Genomic DNA, 25,219 nt, shown 5'->3' on the forward strand with positions numbered 1-25,219 from the left:
TTTACTTCTTTGTCAGTTAACAGTATTATTAGGATATGTATTCAGGTAAAAACCTGCACTCCAAGCCCAGCCAGTCCATATTTGGCCCATCAGTATTGCTGGAGCAAGCTTTTAACATGGTGACATATCCCACTGAAACACATGCATGGACTCTATTTAGGGAAGTTTTGTGAACTTCACCTGGACTCTCCCAGTTGCTAATAATATTGTCAGCTCATAGTGAATCACCCAGTACTCTCTCTCCCCTTTCTTGGCCCTCCCTTGGTCCTCCCCTCCCTGCCTTTACACACTGGCTGCTTATTTGTGTGCTGGGCAGACAAAGTCAAAAAGGACAGACACAGTCCCTGCCTTTAAAAAGCGACAGGAAGAGAAAGGGAGCATTGCCACACTGAGGAAAGGAAGCATTGCCTCACCCACCATGGGGCCCACGCTGGGTGGGGAAAAGTTCAGGAGAGCTTCCTGGAAGAGGTGACATTGGAGTAGCCTTTGGAAGGTTGCGTTAATTCTATGAATAAAGCCAAGAAAGGGCATTTCTGGACAAGAGAATGGCATGGAAGTGCAAAGCACTAAGAGGAAGGAAAGGACAAAAGATTACAAACTGCAAAGAGCTGCATGAGCTATTTTGCCTATGGCAGCTCCACTGGGTGGGCATTCACCTACCGTTGCTTGGGATATAGTGTTTGGTTTTTGCGTGGTGATGTGTGCCAGAGATGAAAGGGGTTTCCAGGGTCTTTGCTCTTAGTCTCAGGTGAACTGCCTTGTATCAGTACTGTCCTCTCTTCATAAGCATTCCTTGGGCTGAAACAACCTTGGCTTCTGGTCTCAGGGGCCTTTTCTCCTGGTGCAAAAGCCCCAGGCTACCTGGTTACAGCATCAGGATTAGATTGGCTGGTTTTACTGCAGCAGTGCTTAAGTAAATCCGAATGTGGGAAAATCACTGTTTTAAAGCAATGTAGTTTGATCAGTTAGAACGACACTGATCTTTTCCTTGTATGAACTTAGAATCTGATCTGTAAGATTCTATTCATTTTATGCATCTTTTTCAGGGTCAGTGTTCACTCCTTCAACAGCTCATGAGCATTATAAAGAAAAATAACCTTCTTTTAGATGCTTTAACACAGTTTCCCAAATTGCAACATAAGAATCACTTGGGATGCTTGTTATTTAGATAGATGACTGGGGCTTTCCCCTGGGAATTCTGATTTAATAGGTCTGGGGGTGGGCTCTGGGAACTTTTATTTATTTTTTAATAAGTACGCTAGGCAGTTCTTATTGTCAGGCTAGTTTGGAAAACACAGTGCACTTAGCCCCGTGTTTTACTGGATATTAGGCAATAAACAAATACGTCTACTTACACCAGGCAAAGTATGCATGATGACATTGATGATGTACATTTCGCAGGTCAGGAAACTAAAGCTCAAAGGCAAGTGACTCACATAAGAGCACACTACTGGTAACAAAATGACCTGTCATCAAATCCAGAGCCTCTGGGTTCTGTTACATTACAGTCCAAATGATGGACGTTAAAATTGTAAGATCTGATTGAGGTTTATGTCAGGACTTGTAAAATTAACTTTTTTAAATTGGGCTTTATTTTAGGTCGTACTAGTTCAGTTATACATGGCTTTTAATGTAGCGATTTTATGGGGGAAAAGTTGTTTAGAGCAAGCCAAGCTAAATTTAGTTTGTTGCCATTTGAATTTATTAATTCAGAGATAGCTAACTCAGTTAAAATAGTTTTCTTTTCAAAGAAGGCTATATATTGTTTAAAAAGTTAAGAGACCTAAGCTACGTAAATGTGTTTGTTTCTTTTCAAAATAAAGCAAACCAAAAGTAAATAAGTAAAACAAATCAACTCACAAAAGTATATACTAGAGAATTATTTATGTCATTCAAATTAGTTTCTGTCCATAGTTATTTTCTACAAACCCATTCTTTCTGATATTTGCTAATTAATACCAAATATTTAATTTACCTTAATTCATGATTTCTTCAGAACCAAATTGAAATTTGCCTTGGAGTTATTTATCAGAAAACAATTTGCTTAGCATATTGGTAGCATAAAAACCTTCAAAAAAGATGTATAGATATATATATATATTTTCAATTTCTTCTGTAGAAACAGAAACATCATTGGCCAGTTGCATGGAAAGTCAAAACACTGAGACAATGGGGACTGCAGCAGAGAAAGAGTTTAATAATCTTAAGACAGCTGAGCAGAGAGATGGGAGGAAACCTCAAATCCACTTCTCCAAGGAATTCGGGGCTAGGGATTTTAAGGAGTTTGGAATGGACCAAGGTGTGGGGATTGTTGACTGGTCAAAGAGAGCAGGGTGAAGTCATGGGATGAGGGGATGAAGAAACTGCCTTCTCATGCCGATTTGATTCCTCATGGGGATTTTCACTCTGGTTGGCATCAGCAATTCCCAGTGGAATTCAGGGTCTGAAGAACATCTTAAGTAAGTCTGAAGCAAAAGCCTTATGATTCCAATGTCAGACACGATTCCTATATAGGAACAATGAGGATGTAAATGGTCAGCATTGAGTGACCTTTAGCTACAACGAAGTGGACCAAAGTGCAGCCCGATGATGATTAATCATAATTATATTTCTGTCCAGAACCCAGTACGTAATTCTTGTTAACCCTGTGAGAACAATTTCACAAATAGTTGATTACAAATTGCTCTTTAGTGAAGACCCTGCAGAGCCTCTGCTTAGCAGCTGATGCTACGTACTTAAATATATTAAAATGACTTTTACAGTAAAGAAAGTAATTATTTAACATATTACATGACACTTTATGATGTATTCACTGTGACTTATTATATGTATTTCTCTCTGATTAATTCAATGTAGAATAGTTTCACTAAGCTCTTCAGTAACAGAGATCGCTTCCTAAACATGCAGCATGTTTCAGTCATGTGTGAAGCAGCTTTGGCTTTTTTAGATTAATTAGGGAAAGATGTGATTACAATAGTCATATTTGTAGCTGCATTTATGTATGTACATAAATGCATTTACTCAGTTATTAACCCAATAAGCAGTTATTTAGTAGATTCTTTGCTAGGCCCTTGGGAGACAGAGAGAAGCAAGTTGCTGACCTTACATTCCAGGAGCTCAAAGTCTTCTAGCAGAGCCAGACAGGAACCCCACAATCACTCCACAGTGGGAAACCTCTGTAATACATATGCCCAGGATGCTCTCAGATCAGAGGGAAAAGTCGCTCACTCAGCTCAGAAGAGTTCAAGAAGGCTTTCAGGGGAAATTATGCTTTGACAAGTAAATCAAATGTTTACTAAAAATAGAAACTTCAAAAATTATTATTCATGATGTTTTCATAATTCTCTAGTTTGAAGACACAATACTGGATTGGTGGCACAATATTCATTTGGATGTGAGGCACTGGTCTGGTTGAAAAGTCAGTTGAATTTTATTATATTTTGTATTTTTTGTCCTTCTTAGAATTATTTAAATTTTTAATTAGTTTTTTTATAGCTGTTTTAACTTTACAGCAAAATTTAGTGAAAGTATGGAGAGTTCCCATAAAAAAAACAGGGAAATATCTGAACAGCAGCTTCACCAAAGAAGATACACAAATGACAAGTAAGTATAGGAAAAGATGATCTACTTCATACGCCATTAGGGAATTTTAATTTAAAACAACAAGAGATACACCTACACAGCTATTATAAGGTCCAAAACACTGACAATATCAAATGTTGGCAAGGATGTGGAGCAACGGGAACTCTCATTTATGGCCCATGGGAATGCAAAATGGTACAACCACTTTGCAAAATAGTTTAGTGGTTTCTAACAAAACTGAAAGTACCCTGACTATATGATCCAGCAATCATGCTCCTTGTCATTTACCCAAATGAGTTGAAAACTTGTGTCCATGCAAAAACCCACATGTGGATGTTTATAGCTGCCCTTTATGCATAATTTTCCAAATTTGGAAGCAGTCAATATGTCCTCCAGCAGGTGAACAGATTAATAAACTGTGGCACCACCAGACAAAGGAATATCATTCAGCACTAAAATCAAAATTAACTATCATGTCATGAAAAGATATGGAGGAATCAGCACATTGCTAAGTGAAATAACCCAATCTGAAAAGGCTCCAAACTGTATGATTTCAACTATGTGACATTCTGGAAAAGGCGAAACTATGGGGAGAGTAAAAAGATTGGTAGTTTGCTCAGGACTGGGGAGGGAGGAGAAAGGAGGGCTGAATAGGATTACAGATTTTCAGGGCAGTGAAACTGATCTGTATGATAGTATTAATATAATTGTGGATACATTCATTATATACTTGTCTAAACCCATAGAATGCACAACACCAAGAGTGACATCTAATGTACTTTGGGTAACAATGACGTGTCAATATTGGCTTATGGATTGCGACAAATGCACCACTCTGGAAGATGTTTTATTGACATGCCATGTTGCCCAGGCAGGTAGGTCGAGTCTACGGGAGAAGGTAAGTGGCGGCCGTGGGAAGATTCTAGTCTGCTCAACTCATGGGCCAACTCCCCAACCCATATGACATGTTTTACTGGCATTTCTTTCAAAATTTATTACAGTTACTGCATAACTCAAATTTTTATTTTTCCTTTTTGTAAGCCATTGTTGGTTCTTACGGTGGCATATTGGTTTTATATACTTTAGAAGTCCCAGGGTTATTTAAGAATCACTGTCCTTGATTGTAGGTATTGGTAAAAGCACAATTATGTATTCTAATTAGTTACTCTTGATAGTTACTCCTACTAATGAGAGCTTCTCATTTATCTCAGAATTTCCAAAGTCAAAGTCCTGATTTTTAGTGTCTACCCTCCCAGTGTTTACATGTTTTAAATATAGGATAACTTGGTGATTTTGGACTATTTTCTGTGGCAATTTATTTCAGCTCTGTAAGAAATGAATTTTTGATCATTGATAAGAACTAAAATCTAGTCAAACAGTTCTGCTAGTAATCAGTTGGACTTAAAAACAAACTGACAAAAAGAATAGGCAAATTCTGGTCTAATCTCTCTGAGCACCATACCGTGGTATGTGCTCTCTTCTTCTTTTAACTTAAAAGATATAGCCCCAAGCAGTTGAGAATGCTATCTAGTTTTGTTGCTTTGCAGGACACCTAGGTACAGTGTCCCGTGTGGTGTTGTCAGAGGTGTTTGAAACAGAGGAACTCCATCTTGAGTAGCAGCTGTGTAAAATGAGGCCGAGAGGCACTGGGCTGCCTTCTTAGGAGGTCGGGCATTCTTAGTCACAGGATGAGATAGGAGGTGGGCACAAGATACAGGTCACAAACACCTTGCTGATACAGCAAGTTGCAGTACAGAAGCCGGCCAAAACCCACCAAAACCAAGGTGGTGACCACAGTAACCTCTGGTTGTCCTCATTGCTCATTGTATGTTAATTATAATGCGTTAGCACGCTGTTAGTAAAAGACACTCCCAGCAGCACCATGACAGTTTGCAAATGCCATGGCAACGTCAGGAAGTTACCCTATATGGTCTTAAAAAAAAAGGAGGAACTCTCAGTTCTGGGAATTGCCCACCCCTTTCCTGGAAAACTCATGAATAATCCACACCTTGTTTAGTGTATAATCTAGAAGTAACGATCAGTATAAGCAGCTGAGCAGACCATCCCACTCCTCTGCCTATGGAGTAGCCATCCTTTATTCCTTTATTCTCTTAATAAACTTGCTTTCACTTTATGGATTCGCCTCAAATTCTTTCTTGCGTGAGATCCAAGAATCCTCTCTTGGGGTCTGAATTGGGATCCCTTTCCTGTCTCAGTGTGATATTTTGCTGGGGATGCACCTTTACCGGTGGAGGTAAAGTGAAGGGTCCCCCCTCCTGGGTGTCCTGCTTACAAGCTTCACATGCAAGTCTGGGGTTTTACATTCGGGAACACATGTTGAGTCATAGAATAAGCCCCTCCACTAAATTTTTCTCGCTGCCACTGACCTCTAAGCCACGCAGGAAATCCCTTTGTAAGCAAATTCCCATCCTCAGCCCTTTGGCTGTTTAGTCTGTGCAGGGCTAGGCCTGGCTTACTTGCTCCTTTGATTGGCAAGCCCCATACTAGAAACAACAAATGGACAGAGTCGCTCTCACCAGAAGCTCCTCGCTCTCACCAGAAGCTCCCCGCCCTCCGGCCTCCCGATCTGAAGACTCTTTCAGCTTTATTTGGACTGGAACTTGATGAGAGGTTCACTAGGCAGGAAACATGCCCCTCCTCCCAAAAATGCCACTGACAGGGACAGAGTTTCTCACAGACTTGGCGGCGAGCTGCAGGGACCTGAGCTACTCCACGGCTTGGGAATTTTAACTCTTGTCAAAGAAGGAAATAGCCTAAAACCATTTGTTTTCACTGAAGATGCAGCTAATTGTTTGATTAAAAACTATGGTTCTAATGGGATGTGAAATCAGTGAGTCAGATGAGCAGAAACTACATGATTCCAGCATATAAACTGCAGAATAAGCAAATCCATAGGGTTAGGGAGCACGTGAGTGGTTGCTGAAAGACTAGGGGGAGGTGAAATGGGAGTAAGTGTTCCTGGGCCCGGGTTGGTTTGGGGGGTGATAAAAATGTTCTGAAATTAGATTGTGGTGATGGTTGCACAGCTTCGTGAATATACTAAACACCTCTGAAATCGTACATTTTATAAAGGTGAATTTTATGATATGTGTTTATATCTCAATTTTATAGAAACCTGTATGAAGGGAATGAAAAATTGTTTTAACAGTGCCCACAGGCCACAGACTGGGAGAAAATATCTGCAAAAGACATATGTGCTAAAGAGCTGGTATCCAGAATACACAAATAACTCTTAAAACTCAACAAAAAGAAGCAAAACAACCCAAAGAGATGTGAAAGAACACATCATATGTATATATATGTATATATATACACACACACCCCCTATATATATATACGTATATATATAGATGGCTTATATATACATATATATAGATACCTATATATATATAGATAGATACCTATATATATAGATAGATACCTATATATATAGATAGATACATATAGATAGATAGATACATATATATATATATATATATATATATATATATACAGATGGCAAGTATGCATATGAAAAGATGGTCAACATCATATGTCATTAGGGAATTGCAAATTAAAACAACAATGAGATAGCATGAACTCTCATTGCTGGCGGGAATTTACAGTAAGTAAATGGTCTTACCCCATGTGTTAGATTAGTCCACTTGAGCTGCCATAAAAATGTACCACAGGTTAAGTGGCTTAAACAACAGAAACTTAGGTTCTTACAAGTTCTGGAGGCTGGAAGTCCAAGATGGTGGTGTCAGCAGGGCTGGTTCCCGGTGAGGCCTCCGTCCTCAGCTTGCAGACGGTGCCTTCTTGCTGTGTCCTCATGTGGCCTTTCCTCTGCGTGTGCCTGGGTGGGTGGGGGTCTGGGGGTGGGGGATAGCAGGTGTTTCTTCTTATTTGTATAGACACCAATCCCATGGGCTTAGGGCCTCACTCTAATGACCTCATTTAACCTTACTTCCTTAAAGGCCCTATCTCCAAATACAGTCACATTAGGGGTTACGACTTCAACAGATGAATTGGGCAGGGAGCAGGGACCCAATTCAGTTCATAACGTATGATTCAACAATCACACTCCTTGGGATTTCAAATGAGTTGAAAACCTACATCCACACAAAAACCTGCACATAGAGCAGGTTTATTCATAATTGCCACCCAACATATCCTTCAATAGGTGAATGGAGTGGTAAGGATGTAATTTTATGAACATGGTGGTTTAAATATTTCTGTTCTTAGACAAATGTCTAATTAAATGACATGATATATGACATTAGCTCTCTTCACTTAGCATTTTGCCAATTAAGAAAAAAGACAAGAAGATTTAAATTTCTAATGCCAAGTGTATACCTATTAAATATAATATGAGACAATGAGAAACTCACGTGATTTTTTAAGGCGAAGCACCAACTTCTAGCTCTGGCCCCACTCCCTCAAGCTTCAGGTGTGTGCACCCTCTTGTCTGCACTGAGAGGTATTTCCAGGGAAAATGGCAAAGTCTCATCTGACAGCCCTGTGCCTGGCTCAGGCCTGCAGTTCCTTTGGGAAAGTACCTGTGGTTGTGTGTTAGCAGCAAGGGATATCTTGATAAATCTTTATTTCTCAAACTCTCTATTTTAACCTACCTCTACCCTTATTCTGGCCTAGTCTCCAAATTTTACTTTATTTATCTTGTATTTCTAGAGGGATGAGGCCACAAAATGAAAATACTGAAAATCTCATGAGCTCTGAGTACCTCCTAGAGGCTGAATAACCATCACCCTACGTTTGGATGCGTTATTATTTTCTTCTTGGCTAAAGATGCTACTGTAATGAATAAAATACCACAACTTTAATACTGCTGTCATTTGCTTAATCATCAGTTAGTAAAAGGACACCATCATGTTGAGCCCACACATTTCTTGAGGTAAAAAGGTTTAGAAAGTTCTAGAATGAGGTATTTCATATATAACACAGCATTACATACATCCAGAACACTTTAGGTGATGTAAATCAGTTATGTCCACTTCAGTAACAAGTTATAGAAAATCCTGGCCAGAAATGGATTCAGTGAGAGAGAGAGAGGAAAATAAGCATTTATAGGCAGAAGGAGCTGAGATAGACAGTCCTGACTTTAAATGAGGTGTAATCCAGCACCTCAGAAGCTGTCATTTTGGCTGCTCTGTCTCCTCAATTGACTTCCCTCTTAGGTCCACTCATGGCTGCCCAGCAGCCAGGAGTCCCAAAGTCTTGCCCCAAAGTTCTGGAGGAAATGAGAGGAATCTTCACAGAAGCTCCTGCACAAGTCCTCTCTCTCACCAGCCTAAATTTAGCCTCTGCAAATAAGTCAAGGGTATGTCCCATTGCAGCCCGGGGCTGGTTACAGCTTATTAGGACCCACCAATGACAAATGGCTGAGATTGGAAAGGAGTGCTGTTGGTCAGAGTAAGAGGGAGGATGCAGGGAAACACCCCCAGACATCCACCTCATGTGGTCCTATCATGCTGGCTCATTCAGCATTTTGCAGATGACACTGTGGTTTCACATGTGATTTTACAAAGCAATCAATGGACAAATATTTATCAGCATTCTTTTTGCATGGTGTATCCATCTCATTTTGGGTTAAACAGTTGTGTCTGCTCAGAAGGTCCAAATAATCTGGTTGGATAGATAAGACATAAAATAATGAGTGAAAGAACAATTTTATTAAGAGTAACATTAAGTAATGATAAGATATCGTCATAAGTTGCCTGAAACAATTAGGAGGCTGACATTAATTCATTGTATTAGCTATCTATTGCCACATAACAGATTACTGCTGTCTTAAATTTAGCAGTTTTAAACAACAAACATTTGTTATCTCCCAGTTTCATGGGTCAGGAAGTTGGGAGCATCTCAGTGGGTGGTTCTGGCTCAAGTCTCTCATATAGTTGCTGTCAAGCCATTGGCCAAGGCTGCAGTGACATCTGAAGACCCAACTGGGCTTCTCAGTTCAGTCACGTGCTTGCTGGCAGGACCTTGGATTCTTGCTGGCTGCTGGCTGGAGATTTCAGTTCCTCACCATGTGGGTCTCTCCCAGCAGATCAGCAGGCTTACCTCCAAACAAGTGGGGAGGGAAAGAGAGAAAGAGAATCCAATACAGAAGTCACAGTCTTTTCTAATTACATAATCTTAGAAATGACATAGCATCTCTTCTGCTGTGTGTTATTGGTCACCACCTTTAGCACAACGTGGAAGGAAACTACACCCGGCGAGAATATCAGGGGCCAAGGATCATTGGGATGCATCTCAGAGGCTGCCAACTATATCCCTGTTTGATATTCTTAGCACAAGGTGAAAACCTTTAACAACTATTGCTTTTGTTATATGGGAGAATCCATTCACCCGTCTAATAACTTGTGGCAACATACCATTGTTATCATGTGGCTGTTGTACCATATGAAAGCCTACACAAGGTGATCTGTGGCTCCTCCCAACTCAGGAAGGAAGGCTCTATTGCCCTTTTGTATCCAGTTTAAAACAACACCAGGACAGATTGCATGGGGGGGCTTTCCTGGTATAGGTAGGAGAGGTCTACTGAGCTGGCACCTTGAGCACTCTTCATGTTTATTTGAGACTGAAAGAGAGATGAACCTGGCTCTAGGAGGGCAGCCGCGGCCAGAGGTTGAGAGACTCGAAGTATCCAGATGGAAGCGGAGATGGAAATCTGCAGAGACGTCAGGAAACACACCTGTTAGCCACAGGGGCCAGGAGAGGATCCGGGACTGCGGTGCAGAGTGGTAAGTCTGGAGGTCTCGGGAGTATCCCCACAAGGCCAGGCAGGGAAGGGCATTCTTTCTCAGTGCCAGACATGTGATACTGCCTCTGGGAATGTTAGTTGGATGTCTGTCTATTCTACTCTGTAAGGCTTCATCTTTTGCTAAATAAAGTGGATTAACTCTTGGATATTGACATAGGGTGTATTTACCCCATGCAGAGTTGCTTTCCATTTTCAAACGTGGTTGTTGCTACTTGTTATCTGGTCACACCTTTGCTGAAGAAGTCTTTCAGGAGAAGAAAGTGAGAGTAAGAGATTAAAAGAATACCAGTCAGTGTTAGCCACTAAGAAGTCCTATTGCATAGGGTTAGGAGGGAGTGAATGAATGCAGAGAACTTTCAACATTATGCCCGCCACTTAGAAACGCGAATGCGTGGTTAGTGCAGGCACCATTCCCCACAGGGCTCATGACAGTCTTGCTCTGGTTTTGAGACATCACATGGTATAGAAAGCAGGTCCAAGCAAGAGACTGGTTCCCTGGCTGAAGGGTCTGTTCTTGACTCACATAATCTTTGAGGATCGAGCTCCTGTGGGCGGCATATCAGGGCGGCTCTCCTCTGGGCTGCTTGGCAACTTGATCTTCAGCTACTGGCGTCCATTGCACCTGCTTTCCCCGGAACCCACAATAGTTTGCTTCTCTCCCTCTCCCCATTGTGAGAATACTCCAAGTCTTTGGGCTGCCCACAGACCGATGCCTGGCACTGTGTACTCTCGAACGACGGACACCTTCAGCATTCCTCAGACACCATGCAGTGGAGACAGTGGGACTGGGCATATTTTAGAAGGCCTTACTGAGTATCTACAAAAACCACCTATAAAAAAGACTTAAGTCATCATAAGCCAATAAGATGTGTAGAAATCTTATGGCTATGTTTGCATGTTGATATAACATTCTAATTAAGTATATCTATTATGTGATTGTGAGTTTACCAAATGTATTACATGAAAAATATTAATTTGTGGGTCACACCAGCCTCGAGTCCTTTGAAGTCCATTTATATAGAAATGTGGGGACTCCACTGGAAGTGGGAGAGGAAACATAGTCTTACGAAGTGACAAGCCCAACCCCCAGCTCACCAATAATGGATACAGGGTGACTGATACTTAAGAATGCTTTTAGATGTACATGTCTTTTCCGTAGTTTCAATGTGGCCCACCTATAAAATTCATAAATAAGGAAAACATCTTTAAAAAGTTAAGTGTGGATAGAATCCAGCTATTAGAAGCAAGCTCGCTCTGTGTGTCTCCGTTTTCTAAGTACTCAGGCTCAGAATGGGTCTGTGCTATATTCCTGTTCCCTGAGCTTTGCTGATTACAAACAGATTCCCTTCTCTATCACCACGTTTTATGGACTGATGCCGCCATGCTTCCCTGGAAGACAAAAAGGAGAAGAAAAATCTCTTCTATGCACTTCACATGTATGGATGTATATTGAGTTAGGCTAAAATGTAAATAGAGTTTCACTGAGAGAGAAAAGAAGCATTAATTTTATTCCAACATTTATGACTATATGACATATGGACCCCTCTTTTTGCCATTGTTGCTTCTCCTTTTCATAATAGCAAGGTACTGACTTAAGGTATTTGGCCAACTTCCTCGAAGCTCTTTCTAAGTAGAAACGAGGAAGAGCCAGGTGCATGAATCAACAGCAGCTCTCCCATGTTGATCAAACAAGGCTGGCATTGTTGCAAAAATGAGAAAGCAGATCTGGGACAAACGCTGGGCTCTATTTCCTCGTATTGTATTTTGCTTTGGCAACTTGCAGGCTTAGTTATTAGAGCAGCAGATGTTTTTTAAGACTTACAGGGAAAAGAGCATATCAGATTCCATGCCCATGCCTGTCCCAAATGCACATGGCAAGAAGGGTTACTTGGAACTGAACACCCAGAGGGGCAGAGGACATATTCAGAGGTCCTTAACAGCACCAAGGGAATATCTTTTCAACAAAAAATGAATTTATTCTCAGAGCGGGTCAAACCTCCTTATTCCCAGGTTCATTTTGACCTTTAGCCTCAAGGATGCAATTGTTTCATTAAAAAACAAAACAAAACAAACAAACAAAAAAACACTCCTGAGGTTTCCTACCCAGAAAGCACAGCTCTAAGAGGGGCCCTGTGATCCTCCATCTGTTCTCTATGTACCTGGGGGGCTGGGAGGACCCATCGTCTCCGCCTGGCTTGGATTCTTGCATCGCCCGAGCATTTGCCTTGAGCATAGTGGATACTCCACATGTACCTGGGCTTTCCTGATTCCTTAAGGATACTCCAGGTTTAAAGAATTCTGAGATTCCCCAGTGTTGTGATTCTTACAGTTTCTTTCTAATTTGGTCTTGAGGTCTCTCTCTTGAGAGTGGCCCTAAGCCAAGACAGCCATTTTTAGTAGAACCCTGATGTGGGAATTGCACATGTGGGTCTGATGAGACACAATGAGAAAGTGAAAACAGAATGCATGAAACAGACAAAATTTATTACTCACAGGTACAGAGAGGTTAGGGGTGCCAGCAGGAGGCCAACGGGAAGTTTGCAGGTGGCAGGGAGCTCAAGTGATGGGTGGTGGGTGAGAGAGAGAAGGAGAGAGAGAGTGGGGACCTGTGGGACTAAGCCGTGGGCGTGATCCCTTGGGCCTTCCTGTGGGGGTTGTGGATTGCACATGCAAGGGGAAGAGCTTATTTACATGACTCGGGCTGACCATTATGTTTTATCATGGTCAGCAGCTGTGGGCTTTGCAGAGTTTTGGGTCAGTGGGATGAGGAACAAACAGGTTTTATCTCAAACAATCACACGGAGAGGTAAAGTTTTAACTAGGCCAAAGGTGACCGGGTACAACTGGGTTTCAAACAACTTACATCAGGCCTAGAAAGCAATTGTATTAGACAAGTGCGTTACACTCTGTGTCCTTTGATTTAGGCTCTGCTTCGGTGGATGGTATTTTTCAGGAGAGGAGGTAGACCACATGGCAGGAAGAGGGTGACATTAAATAGATGTGAATAGTACAGTAGAAGGTCTCAGGGGATTTGGGACGTGAAAAACTGGTGAGCCACTGCATTCAAGCTGCAGTTGATCAAGACGGTGCTGTGCTGGCTTCTGTTCTTTGTATTTAAGATTTCGTTTTTAATGAATAGCTTACCTATCAAAAAAAGTCCAGGACCAGACAGATTCACAGCCAAATTCTACCAGAGGTACAAAGAGGAAATGGTACCATTCCTTCTGAAACTATTCCAAACAATAGAAAAAGAGGGAATCCTCCCTGACTCATTTTACGAGGCCAGCATCATCCTGATACCAAAACCTGGCAGAGACACCACACACACACACACACACACACACACACACACACACAAACCCAGAAAATTTCAGGCCAATATCCTTGATGAACATCATGCGAAAGTCCTCAATAAAATACAGGCAAACCAAATCCAGCAGCACATCAAAAATCTTATCCACCACAATCAAGTCAGCTTCATCTTTAGGATGTAAGGCTGGTTCAACATATGCAAATCAATAAACATAATCCATCACATAAACAGAACCAATGACAAAAACCACATGATTATCTCAATAGATGCAGGAAACGCCTTCGACAAAATTCAACAGCCCTTCAGGCTAAAAACTCTTAATAAACTAGGCATTGATGGAACATATCTCAAAATAATAAGAGCTATTTATGACAAACCCACAGCCAATATCATACTGAATGGGCAAAAACTGGAAACATTCCCTTTGAAAACCGGCAGAAGACAAGGATGCCCTCTCTCACCACTCGTATTCAACATAGTGTTGGAAGTTCTGGCCAGGGCAATCAGGCAAGAGAAAGAAATAAAGGGTATTCAAGTAGGAAAAGAGGAAGTCAAATTGTCTCTGTTGCAGATGACATGATTGTATATCTGGAAAACCCTATCATCTCAGCCCAAAATCTCCTTATGCTGATAAGCAACTTCAGCAAAGTCTCAGGATACAAAAGCAATGTGCAAAAATCACAAGCATTCTTATACACCAATAACAGACAGAGAGCCAAATCATGAGTGAACTCCCATTCACAATTGCTACAAAGAGGATAAAATACCTAGGAATACAACTTACAAGGGATGTGAAGGGCCTCTTCAAGGAGAACTACAAACCACTGTTCAAGTAAATAAGAGAGGACACAAACAAATGGAAAAATATTCCATGCTCATGGATATTTCCATGAGAATCACTATCATCAAAATAGCCATACTGCCCAAAGTAATTTGTAGATTCAATACTATCCCAATCAAGCTACCACCGACTTTCTTCACAGAATTGGAGAACACTACTTTAAATTTCATATGGAACCAAAAAAGAGCTCACATAGCCAAGACAATCCTAAGCAAAAAGAACAAAGCTGGAGGGATCATGCTACCAGACTTTAAACTATACTACACGGCTACAGTAACCAAAACAGCATGGTACTATTACCAAAACACCAAAATAGATATATAGACCAATGGAACACAACAGAGGCCTCAGGAATAATGCCACACATTTACAACCATCTGATCTTTGACAAACCTGACAAAAACAAGCAATGGGGAAAGGATTCCCTATTTAATAAATGGTGCTGGGAAAACTGGCTAGCCATATGCAGAAAGCTGAAACTGGTTCCCTTCCTTACACTTTATACAAAAATTAACTCAAGATGGATTAAAGACTTAAATGTAAGGCCTAAAACCATAAAAACCTTAGAAGAAAACCTAGGCAATATCATTCAGGACATAGGCATGGGCAAAGACTTCATGACTAAAACACAAAAAACAATTGCAACAAAAGCCAAAACTGACAAATGGGATCTAATTAAACTAAAGAGCTTCTGCACAGCAAAAGAAACTATCATCAGAGTGACAGGCAATTTACAGAATGGGAGAAAATGTTTGTAATCTATCCATCTGACAAAGGGCTAATATCCAGAATCTACAAGGAACTTAAACTTATTTACAAGAAAAAAACAAACAACCCCATCAAAAAGTGGGCAAAAGATATAAACAGACTTCCCAAAAGAAGACATTTATGCAGCCAACAAACATATGAAAAAAGGCTCATCATGACTGGTCATTAAAGAAATGCAAATCAAAACCACAATGAGATACCGTCTCACGCCAGTTAGAATGGCAATCATTAAAAAGTCAGGGAACAACAGATACGGGAAAGGATGTGGAGAAATAGGAATGCTTTTTACACTGTTAGTGGGAGTGTAAATTAGTTCAACCATTGTGGAAGACAGTATGGTGATTCCTCAAGGATCTAGAACTAGAAGTACTATTTGACCCAGCAATCCCAATACTGGGTATATACCCAAAGGATTATAAATCATTCTACTATAAAGACACATGCGTACAGCACACATATGTTTACTGTGGCACTGTTCACAATAGCAAAGACTTGGAACCAACCCAAATGCCCATAAATGATAGACTGGATAATGAAAATGTGGCACATATACACCATGGAATACTATGCACCCATAAAAAAGGATGAGTTCATGTCTTTGCAGGGACATGGATGACGCTGGAAACCATCATTCTCAGCAAACTAACACAAGAACAGAAAACCAAACACTGCATGTTTTCACTCATAAGTAGGAGTTGAACAACGAGAACACATGGACACAGGTAGGGGAACATCACACACTGGGGCCTGTCAGGAGGTGGGGGCGTAGGGGAGGGATAGCATTAGGAGAAATACCTAATGCAGATGATGAGTTGATGGGTCCAGCAAACCACCATGGCATGTGTATACCTATGTTACTATCCTGCACGTTCTGCACATGTACCCCAGAACTTAAAGTATAATAAAAAAAAAGATTTCATTTTTATCTCCCATCACCAATGTACTGTTACAGTATGATACTATTACTGACTGTGCCCCATAAGGATGACACTCCCACATCTTTGATTGTTTCTGATTTTGGTGGTGTATTGGCCTGAGTTGTGTTCTCCCAGAATTCAGCCTTAACCCTCAATATCTTAGAGTATGACTATTTGGAGATAGGCCTTTAAAGAGGTAATTTATTTAAAATGAAGCTGTTGGGGTGGACCTATCTAACTGGTATCCTCATAAGCAGAGGAGATTAGGACATGTAGAGATACCAGAGATACACAGAAGAAGGACCATGTGAGAACACAGGGAGATGGCCCCGTCTGCAGGCTAAGCTGAGGCCAGCAAAACTGACCCTGCGGATGCCTTGAGCTTAGACTTCCAACCACCAGAACTGTGAGAAAATACATTTCTGTAGTTTGCAGCAGCCAGTCTGTGGTATTTTGTTATGGCGAGCCTGGCAAATGAATACAGGTGGCTTTTCTCATTTTTGCAGTAATTGCCAAAATGGCTGCAAATTACTCCCCTCCTTGCAGCTACACTCTTTTGCATTGTGACTTTGCAGCTCAGGGAGGAAGGATTATTCACTATCACTTGACTTTGTGGACTTATTCTAGCCAATAAAATGTGCCAGAAATGTCCAGGCTGGGCTTTGAGATGAGGCTTCCCTGGAGCCCACTCAGGCCCCCTGTGACCAGTGCAGGCTGACTCATTGCCAGTTTCAGCCAGCTGGTGGGCTTCAGGTACGTGAGTGAGCCTGGCCCAGAGCAGCAGCATGGCCTGGCCTAGTCCAGCCCAAGCTGCTAACCAAATGATTGCTGGAAATCATTAACTCTTGTTGGTTTATTCTGTAGCAAAACTAACTGGGCTGATTTCCCATTCAGAGGAGCAGGACAAAGCCAGGTCACGGCTTGTCAGTTTATACAACGTAGGTTTCCAGTAAGTGTGAGTATCCTCAACCCAAACCCTGCACCCCCAGGTCAGGAGGCCAAAGAAGTTGAACAGTGAACTAGTTAGGTTCTGTCTACTTAATTTAGAATAATTTTTCTCATAATTTGAGCAACATGCATGAGAGAAGTCCTCAACCTCTGCCAAATTAAGTGTATCCTATGACTCTCCATCTGAAAACATCCTTTCTGGGGCCAGGGAAGTTTCTTCCATCCCTGTCTTTTGGTGGCTGTGTTGAAGATGCAATGAGAAGATATTGGTCATCCTTTTCCTAGGTAAATTCTGCCATTTGCCCTCTGAATGCTATCTACCTTCAGAACGCTATCACTTGCTCCTGTCCAACGAGAAAGAGCGAGCTTTGTGTCTTGTAGCAAATGCACGATTTGATGAGCATATCTTTGCTCTCACTTTCTGGTTGAGAGCTTCTGCTTTCTGATTTTGAGGCTAGATTTTAACCGCATCTGAGAAGGAGACTTCTTAACACAGGGCAGTTAGAGAAACGCAGCATGTCCTGTACCAGGAGAACATGTTAAGTGAGTTTACTTTTGAGAGACAGAAACTGGACCCAAGGCTGGCTTCAGTTCTTCTCCTTCCACAGAGCTCCCGGAATGTCCCAGAATGTTGAAGCCTGGGGGCTTTGCCCTTCTCAGTGCTCTGAGGAGGCATTTTCTAGTGTGTGCTCTCTGAAGGATCAGAAAGGTGAGCCACGTGGAGATCACCTGTGGCTGATGTGGTTCACGGGCTCCTGCCAGGGGCAGTCACTGGTTTTGTCTGCTGTAGATCTATCATCTGTTAGGCATCTTACACATTTTTTTTGAGACAGAGCAGTAAAGGAATGTGCACTAGATCATTAAAGTCCTGTGTGTGGGCTGTCTGCGTGGGGGAGGCACTGCCGCAGAGGACACGTTGGACGTGACCGGTTCATATGAAAATCCCCTGGAGAATGCATGTGGCACCAGATTGCTGGAGTTTTCTCAGTCTAAACAGTTCCTGATTATCTCCCTCCCTCTTGCTTGCTCTTTATATATATCTATATTTTTTTAAACTGAAACTAAACTGTTATCTACAAAGGAACTCATCAGCGTGCACGCACACACAGCATTCCATCCAATCCCTGCCCTCGCCCACCCGCTGTCCAAATAAAAACACTTCAAATGTTTTGGATCCAGTTTCTTATTTCCTGTGAGCAGTTGCCGGCATTACTTTACGTGGAGAGGTTTGGTTGTAAGATGAGCAAATGCCCGTGAGCTCTATCCCTCGTAGTAAGTTAGGCCAGCAGGCTGTGAGACTTTGGAGACTGACGCCAATTTTCATCTTAGAGCATAATCCTGTAATGCTCAACAGAAAGTTTTTGCTCCTTTGAATTAAAGCCTTACTACTTTGCCTGATTTGTGTTTGAGGTTTTATATTTTTTTCCTTTAGTAGAGACAATTTAATCTCAAAATGCCAAGTCCTCTTAAACTTTCCTACTCTATGGTGGAGTGTGATTCATCTTAAAAACATCCCAGAGAAACTTGGAAGAGGTCCTTGGGTTAGTGAATGCCCTCCTCGCCATCATAGGGACTGCTGAGCACCAGACTGAAAATGCACGTCTGTCAAACTGTTTTACCATCAAATAATGAAGACGTTTGCGTGCCATTTTGGATTTTGCAGCTCACTACTGCTTATCTCCCGGAGGCCCGTGGCGTCCAGTGTTGGTCCACCAGTTACACTTCGCAGGTGCGAGCGTTTCACTACAACATTCCTGCCTGCAAAACCTCCTGCTCCGTTGTTCTCTTTAAATCAGTCCCACTTCCAGAGATTTGATTCCACTCTATTCCCTGGTCTATGGTGTCAACTAGGAATTTGTTCTCCGTTATTATTGGGGTGCTTTCCCAGACTCAAAGAAATGTCCTAGATTCCCAGGGTTCTCATGCAGATTCAACCTTTGGGGAATTTTCTCCTTGAAAGCCTGCGGTGTCATTGCTTCCATGCCTTGTGTGGGCTCAGGAGTCCTTGCTCAGGGACCCTGGAGCGGGCATTCCACCTCCCTAGGCACCTTTCTGCACGTTCCTCTGCAGCCTTGCCCCCTCCCAGGTTCATGAGGGTGGGCCCTGCCGCTTTTCCTGCCCTTCCCCACTTCGCGAGTCTGCCTGTTTTTCCTCATTATCTCTGCCTTTTTCCAACCCCCTAATACAATCTCCTCCAGAAGGTAGAACCCTGGGAGGAAGAGAGCCAGGAAGGGAAGAGTCTATGGGTACAAAGAGTTCGTGCACATGGAACACACCATACCACATCACTAAGAAAATTAACCTTCCGTGTCTGGATGAGGAAAGTCAGGTGCAGAGAAGGTAAGTGACTTATAGAAAACCAGACGACAGATAAACCACAGGTTTCAGTATAAAGGAAGCCTTCTGAATGCAGGTCACATGTCCTTTATAAAGAGGAAAACTGAACTAAGGTGCTTTCAATTGTTGAATCCCATGTGTTTTCCAGGATGGAAAGTTAAAGTCTACTCTATGGAACAGAAACAGGAATTATCTTCTTTCCAAGGGTGGCTTGACCCATCGGTGACACACTTCTGCAATCTAGTTCCTAGGCCATAGAAGTCCAGTCACTGATGCCAAGAGCCAGTGTGAGACCTCCCATTCTCAGCACTTATTACCCCTATGCACCGCAGTGGTCGGCCAAACTTCTAGGGTGTCTGTGGACAACATTTGGCAGGTTTCCTTTTTTTTTTTTTTTTTTTTTTTTTTTTTTTTTTTGAGACGGAGTCTCACTCTGTCGCCCAGGCTGGAGTGCAGTGGCGCGAGCTCAGCTCACTGCAAGCTCCGCCTCCCGGGTTCACGCCATTCTCCTGCCTCAGCCTCCCGAGTAGCTGGGACTACAGGTGCCCACCACCACGCCCGACTAATTTTTTGTATTTTTAGTAGAGACGGGGTTTCACCGTGTTAGCCAGGATGGTCTCGATCTCCTGACCTCATGATCCGCTGGCCTCGGCATCCCAAAGTGCTGGGATTACAGGCGTGAGCCACTGCGCCCAGCCACATCTGGCAGGTTTCAATCCCGGCCTTGCTTCTTGGGTAACAGGTGTCTATTTTCCCTATCTCTTTGTAAAACAGAAAGTGTTGTAGTAAACATTAGTGCTCAGAAAGTAAACTGAAAATGTAGATGGATTGCTACTTTGAATCGGAAGCTCCTAAAATCTTCTAGCTGAAGAAAAACATAGAGTTGAAAACTGGATTTGCTGCTTTTCTGGAAAAATAAAGTCAGTTATAATTTTTTCTATATTATATTTTTAAAAAAGATTGCATATTTTGACAAGTGAAAATGCTGATAGGAGCCTTATAGAAAAGCTGATAATATTGCAACAAAATGTATGAATCCTGCTAAGGGCATTCTAGCCTTCTAAGGTTGGACATTTTATAAATGTGGCTAGATATTCAGGCTTATTGCACCATTGCTGCATTTTTTTCTTAGATTGCTCTCTTCAGAGGAAATAAATTAAAATATACTAATTGTGTTAGAAAAGCCTAAACCTTAAAATTCAATATAATTGTGGTCAAATAATGCAGATTATGAAATGTGCATGTGAGAGTCTTAGCTCAAGGAGAAGTCATGCCTCAGTCACTGCCACTCGTCCACCCATCCATCCTCCTATCCTCTCATTTATCCATCCATCCACCTATCCATTCCTCCATCCATCCTCCTATCCTCTCATTTATCCATCCATCCACCTATCCACCCATCCATCCATCCTCCTATCCTCTCATTTATCCATCCATCCACCTATCCATTCCTCCATCCATCCTCCTATCCTCTCATTTATCCATCCATCCACCTATCCATCCATCCATCCATCCTCCTATCCTCTCATTTACCCATCCATCCACCTATCCATCCACCCATCCATCCTCCTATCCTCTCATTTATCCATCAATCCACCTATCCACCTATCCATCCATCCTCCTATCCTCTCATTTATCCATCCATCCACCTATCCATCCATCCATCCATCCATCCATCCATCTATGTGTCTATCCAACAAATAGTTACTCAGCACCTACTATGTACCCAGCACTATTTTAGGAGCTGAGGTCACACGTCACACAACTGAGTAAAAGAGATTAAAAAAAGTCCCTGCTGTATTGGAGCTCACACCCTGGGCCAACTTCTGTCTTTGAGCCTCTTCCAGATGAGGCTGATGCCAATGGGAAACTTTCCTCCAAGGGAAGATGTGCACTTAGTCCCTACACTTTCTCCAAGTGGTTAGTATTTGGTAAGTTCATAAGTTAGGAAACCTTTATGGTGGTCCCGCACTCCTGGGCATACATCAGGAGAGTACAGTTTTCATAACATGCGTGACTAATCTTTTGCATTTCTTTTTCTTGAAATCAAGAATATGAAGGCAATTAAAGAACAAAAACCATAACATGCCCCAAATTACGAAAAGAACTGGCATTTGCAAAGAATAACATCCTCACTCAGGCCTCATGTTGTAAGTGAGGAAACTACGAATCAAAGACAACAAGCAGCCCTCTGCTTAGCTCAGCTCCCAGGAACCATTCTCTTCCCAGAGCACATGTTCTGGAGGGGCCTGGTTTTCCATCTTCTCTGGGTAAGTTACCTGATAGAGCCTTCGCTGTCAGGCTCTGGCTTCTCTATGTGTGCACTTTTTGCCATTTCTCTGTCTCCTATTCCCGATAATGTCATTTAAGTCAGTTTAGGTGCCAGCCACCTGTCGTTAGTTTCATTTTATTCCTCGATGGATCTTGTCTGTGTGATTTTCTCATCAAATTTACTTGTTCAATCTCATTTATCTTTGTTTTCCCCTATCCTGCCTTTTGGCAATAAAGCTCACTGCCTGGCATATAATAGATGATCAATTAATTATTGGTAAATGAGGCAATGGATAGTGATAGATCTTTTATATGTAGAATACTTAAAAATCTTTCTCTTTTTCCCAGAGATCCTCTGATGAAAGCATAACCAGAGGGAGGCTTACCCTCTACTTGCTCACCTTCTCCCCTGCTGAGATGGCCTTTGGAGGCTCTTCCAGTTAATTTGCCTTATGCTGCACTGCATCATGTTTCTAGTTAACTGCAAAGCAAATAGTCCATGGCCTAGAGGAGGCCTGCACCCTGGAACAATTGTTGGAATACGCTGGCCATTTAATATGTCAAGAGTGAAGGAGAAATATTCCTTGTGTGGCTTTGGTGGTAAAGTGTGAAAAGGACTGCAAAGCCCGTGTGTCACCGAGGAGAGGGTCAGAAGAATGTTGCTGGCAGGGCAGAGGCCACTTCTAGATGCTGGTGTGATGGAGAAAATGTAATCAACCATAAGGCCCTTGGGGAAAGTATTGTATTTGTTTGGAAGAAATATTTTAGTATAAGACTCCTGTGAACATGCTCAAAGACAAAGGATAGTTTCTCAATAGTCTTCTAAGGGTAGGAATGATTGATGAGAGGGGATTTTGATTTGTTGAGCACTTAGATAAGTTTTAGTATACACATTTAGGGACAGAAGCCAGGGCAGAGATAAACTGCTCAGCATAAAATGGGAAAGAGGTGATGAGGAGGCTAATTCTGGGAAGAGAGGAGCCACCTCCTTGCTGGTATGGACAATTTGTAGGTATTGGGCGTTGAGCATCACACACAATCCCCTTTCTCTGGCTTTGTAATTGCCTGATGTGTTCTTCCTGTCTGCTGCACAAACAAAGACCACAGCATAGCAATAAAGAAAGAGTTTAGGCTGGGCGCAGTGGCTCACGCCTGTAATCCCAGCACTTTGGGCGGCCGAGGCGGGTGGATCACAAGGTCAGGAGATCGAGACCATCCTGGCTAACATGGTGAAACCCCATCTCTACTAAAGAAAAAAAAAGTACAAAAAGTTAGCCGGGCATGGTGGCAGGTGCCTGTAGTCCCAGCTACTCAGGAGGCTGAGGCAGGAGAATGGCGTGAACCCGGGAGGCGGAGCTTGCAGTGAGCCGCTGCACTCCAGCCTGGGTGACAGAGTGAGACTCCATCTCAAAAATAAATAAATTAAAGAAAGAAAGAGTTTAATAGACACAAGGCCAGCCACATCACGTAGGAGACAGAGTTATTACTCAAATCAATATCATCTCAGGCTCCTGGGTTAGGGGATTTCAAAGGCAGTTTTAGGGAAGGGGTAGGGGTGGCCAGGTAATGAGTGCTTACTGCTGGTGGGTTGGGACAGAGATGAAATCACAGGGGGTTGAAGCTGTCCTCCTGCCCACTGAATCACTTCTGGGTGGGGCCACAAGGGTGGGGTTGGTGGGTTTAGGCAGAGCCATGAGGTCCAGGTGGAGCCACGTGTGTCACACATGCAAAAATCCTGAAAAGATTTCTCAAAAGGCCCATCTACCACAGTGCTGTTATTTGCAGGAGTATCTCCTGACCAGTCCACACCTTGGCAGAACCAGGCTCCTCTCCTCCCCTGCCCTGATGGCCTTTCATTAGCTTTACAGAGGCTGTGGAACTTGGGGGAAGGGCTATCATTTAAGCTCTAACCTAAATGTCTTCTGAAGTTAGCTCAGCCACAAAGCCCAGAAATAATTAAGGGGAAGGCAAGATGGGGGGTGGGTTAGATCAGATCTCTTTTACTACCATAGTTTTCTGTTATAATTTTTGCAAAGGCAGTTTCAGCTTCTCTGCGAAATCTCAGGCAAGTTATACATCACTTAGTCATAATTCCAGGCAAGTGGGTTCTTTTGGAAAGCCTTGAGGCTCTTTGGTCTGTGTCCAGATTGGTGTTGGGGTGAAAGCAGAATTCACCTGGATGTAGGAGCTGGAGGATGATTTAGGGACACACCACAAGTACGTTATTGGGCTCTGGTGCAGCACGCAGGAGAGGTTCTGGTGCCTGGAGCCCCCCACTCCTCCCCACTGGCCTGTCTTCACCTGCCTCACTTGACTTAAGTCCCACACTGTAAGATGATCTAATGGTTTAGCCAATAGACAAGGAAATTGGTCACATCTGCGATTCCCAGGGAGAGCTCCACGTCGCACAAATGGCCTCAGGGTAGATATTCCGCCACGCAAGGTTCTGTGGGAAGATGAATTGGGGGAACGTGGGGTTGAAGTAAATGAAAGAGCTCCTTGCTGTGACATTAGTTTGAGCCTTTAATGGGATTCTACAGTAATGTGGCATTTTCCAAACATTTTAACCACAGTCTGGTGTGTGTGTGTGTGTGTGTGTGTGTGTGTGTGTGTGTGTATGTTACGTTCACATTTGTGGCTGGTGCTCTCTGGAACATAAACACACCTACAGCAACACTGCTGCAGAATGAAGGGGCAGAGCAGCCAATGGGTCCAAAGGGAGGGGCCCAGGGAAGACTCAGTGGGTTCTCTCACCTGGATTAGACACTCTACCGCAGCCATTGGGATCCTGTTCCCACATGGAAGCGCACCATTTAGATGTGGAAAACACAGCAAAAGTAGCTGAGATAGGCTTTGGCTGGGAGTGGCCCCAGTGGAAGCCCTGACACCCTCTCCTCCTGGCAGGCCCCAGGCCCTGCACACCTTCTGCCTGCCCCCATGGGGCCCTCTGTTCCGCTGCTCTTGGCCTAGGCACAGGGGGCTGCTTTTCTGCTGCTGCTCCTGTATGGTTCCCTTCCCACCCCCCACTAAGGTGGCCTGGCCCAGCACCAGCCTCTCAACTCCCTCTTATGATGTTTGCCTCTTGAGGACTGTCACAACCTCATTAGGGCCACCCCATTGATTACCCAAAGATGGGTGCAGGGAGCAGCCCCACCCTGAGCAGGTGGGGCCTTGCTCTCCAAGGGCCTGGGAGAAAGACAGCTCCTGCAGCCACCATGATGCCACTGTGCAGAATCCCCGAGGTTCTGTGGCTTCTGTAGGCTCAGAGCCCTGGACACCACCGCCAGGGTCATCGAAGGAAGGAGGAACAGAGTGCATCACTGAAGGTAGCAGGACAAGAATCCACATCGGGAAGCCACCACTTCCTGAGTCATATTATTTCTGTATCTGGAAAGCAGGCTTCCAGCAGTCCAGTGTGCTGTTGGAAGGCAGCACCTTTATTAAAAGAAAAGAGGTGT

At 42.9% G+C, this 25,219-nt stretch overlaps 1 long non-coding RNA gene across 3 annotated transcripts; it reads left to right on the plus strand.

Moving 5' to 3' along the window:
• The first annotated feature begins 9,563 nt into the window (after nt 1–9,563).
• Nucleotides 9,564–22,902, plus strand: LOC104006676 (uncharacterized). Of its 3 annotated transcripts, none has more exons than XR_010157870.1 (5): nt 9,564–17,438; nt 18,586–18,882; nt 19,352–19,493; nt 21,542–21,760; nt 22,110–22,902. It is a non-coding gene; the product is annotated as an uncharacterized LOC104006676 (long non-coding RNA). The 3 variants fall into 3 exon arrangements; XR_680528.4 differs by having other exon boundaries at nt 9,570–17,438; nt 18,724–18,882; XR_680527.4 differs by having other exon boundaries at nt 16,042–17,438; nt 18,817–18,882.
• Nucleotides 22,903–25,219: the final 2,317 nt, after the last annotated feature.

This window comes from Pan troglodytes, chromosome 5 (genome assembly GCF_028858775.2).
Source record: "Pan troglodytes isolate AG18354 chromosome 5, NHGRI_mPanTro3-v2.0_pri, whole genome shotgun sequence".
Classification (NCBI taxonomy): domain Eukaryota; kingdom Metazoa; phylum Chordata; class Mammalia; order Primates; family Hominidae; genus Pan; species Pan troglodytes.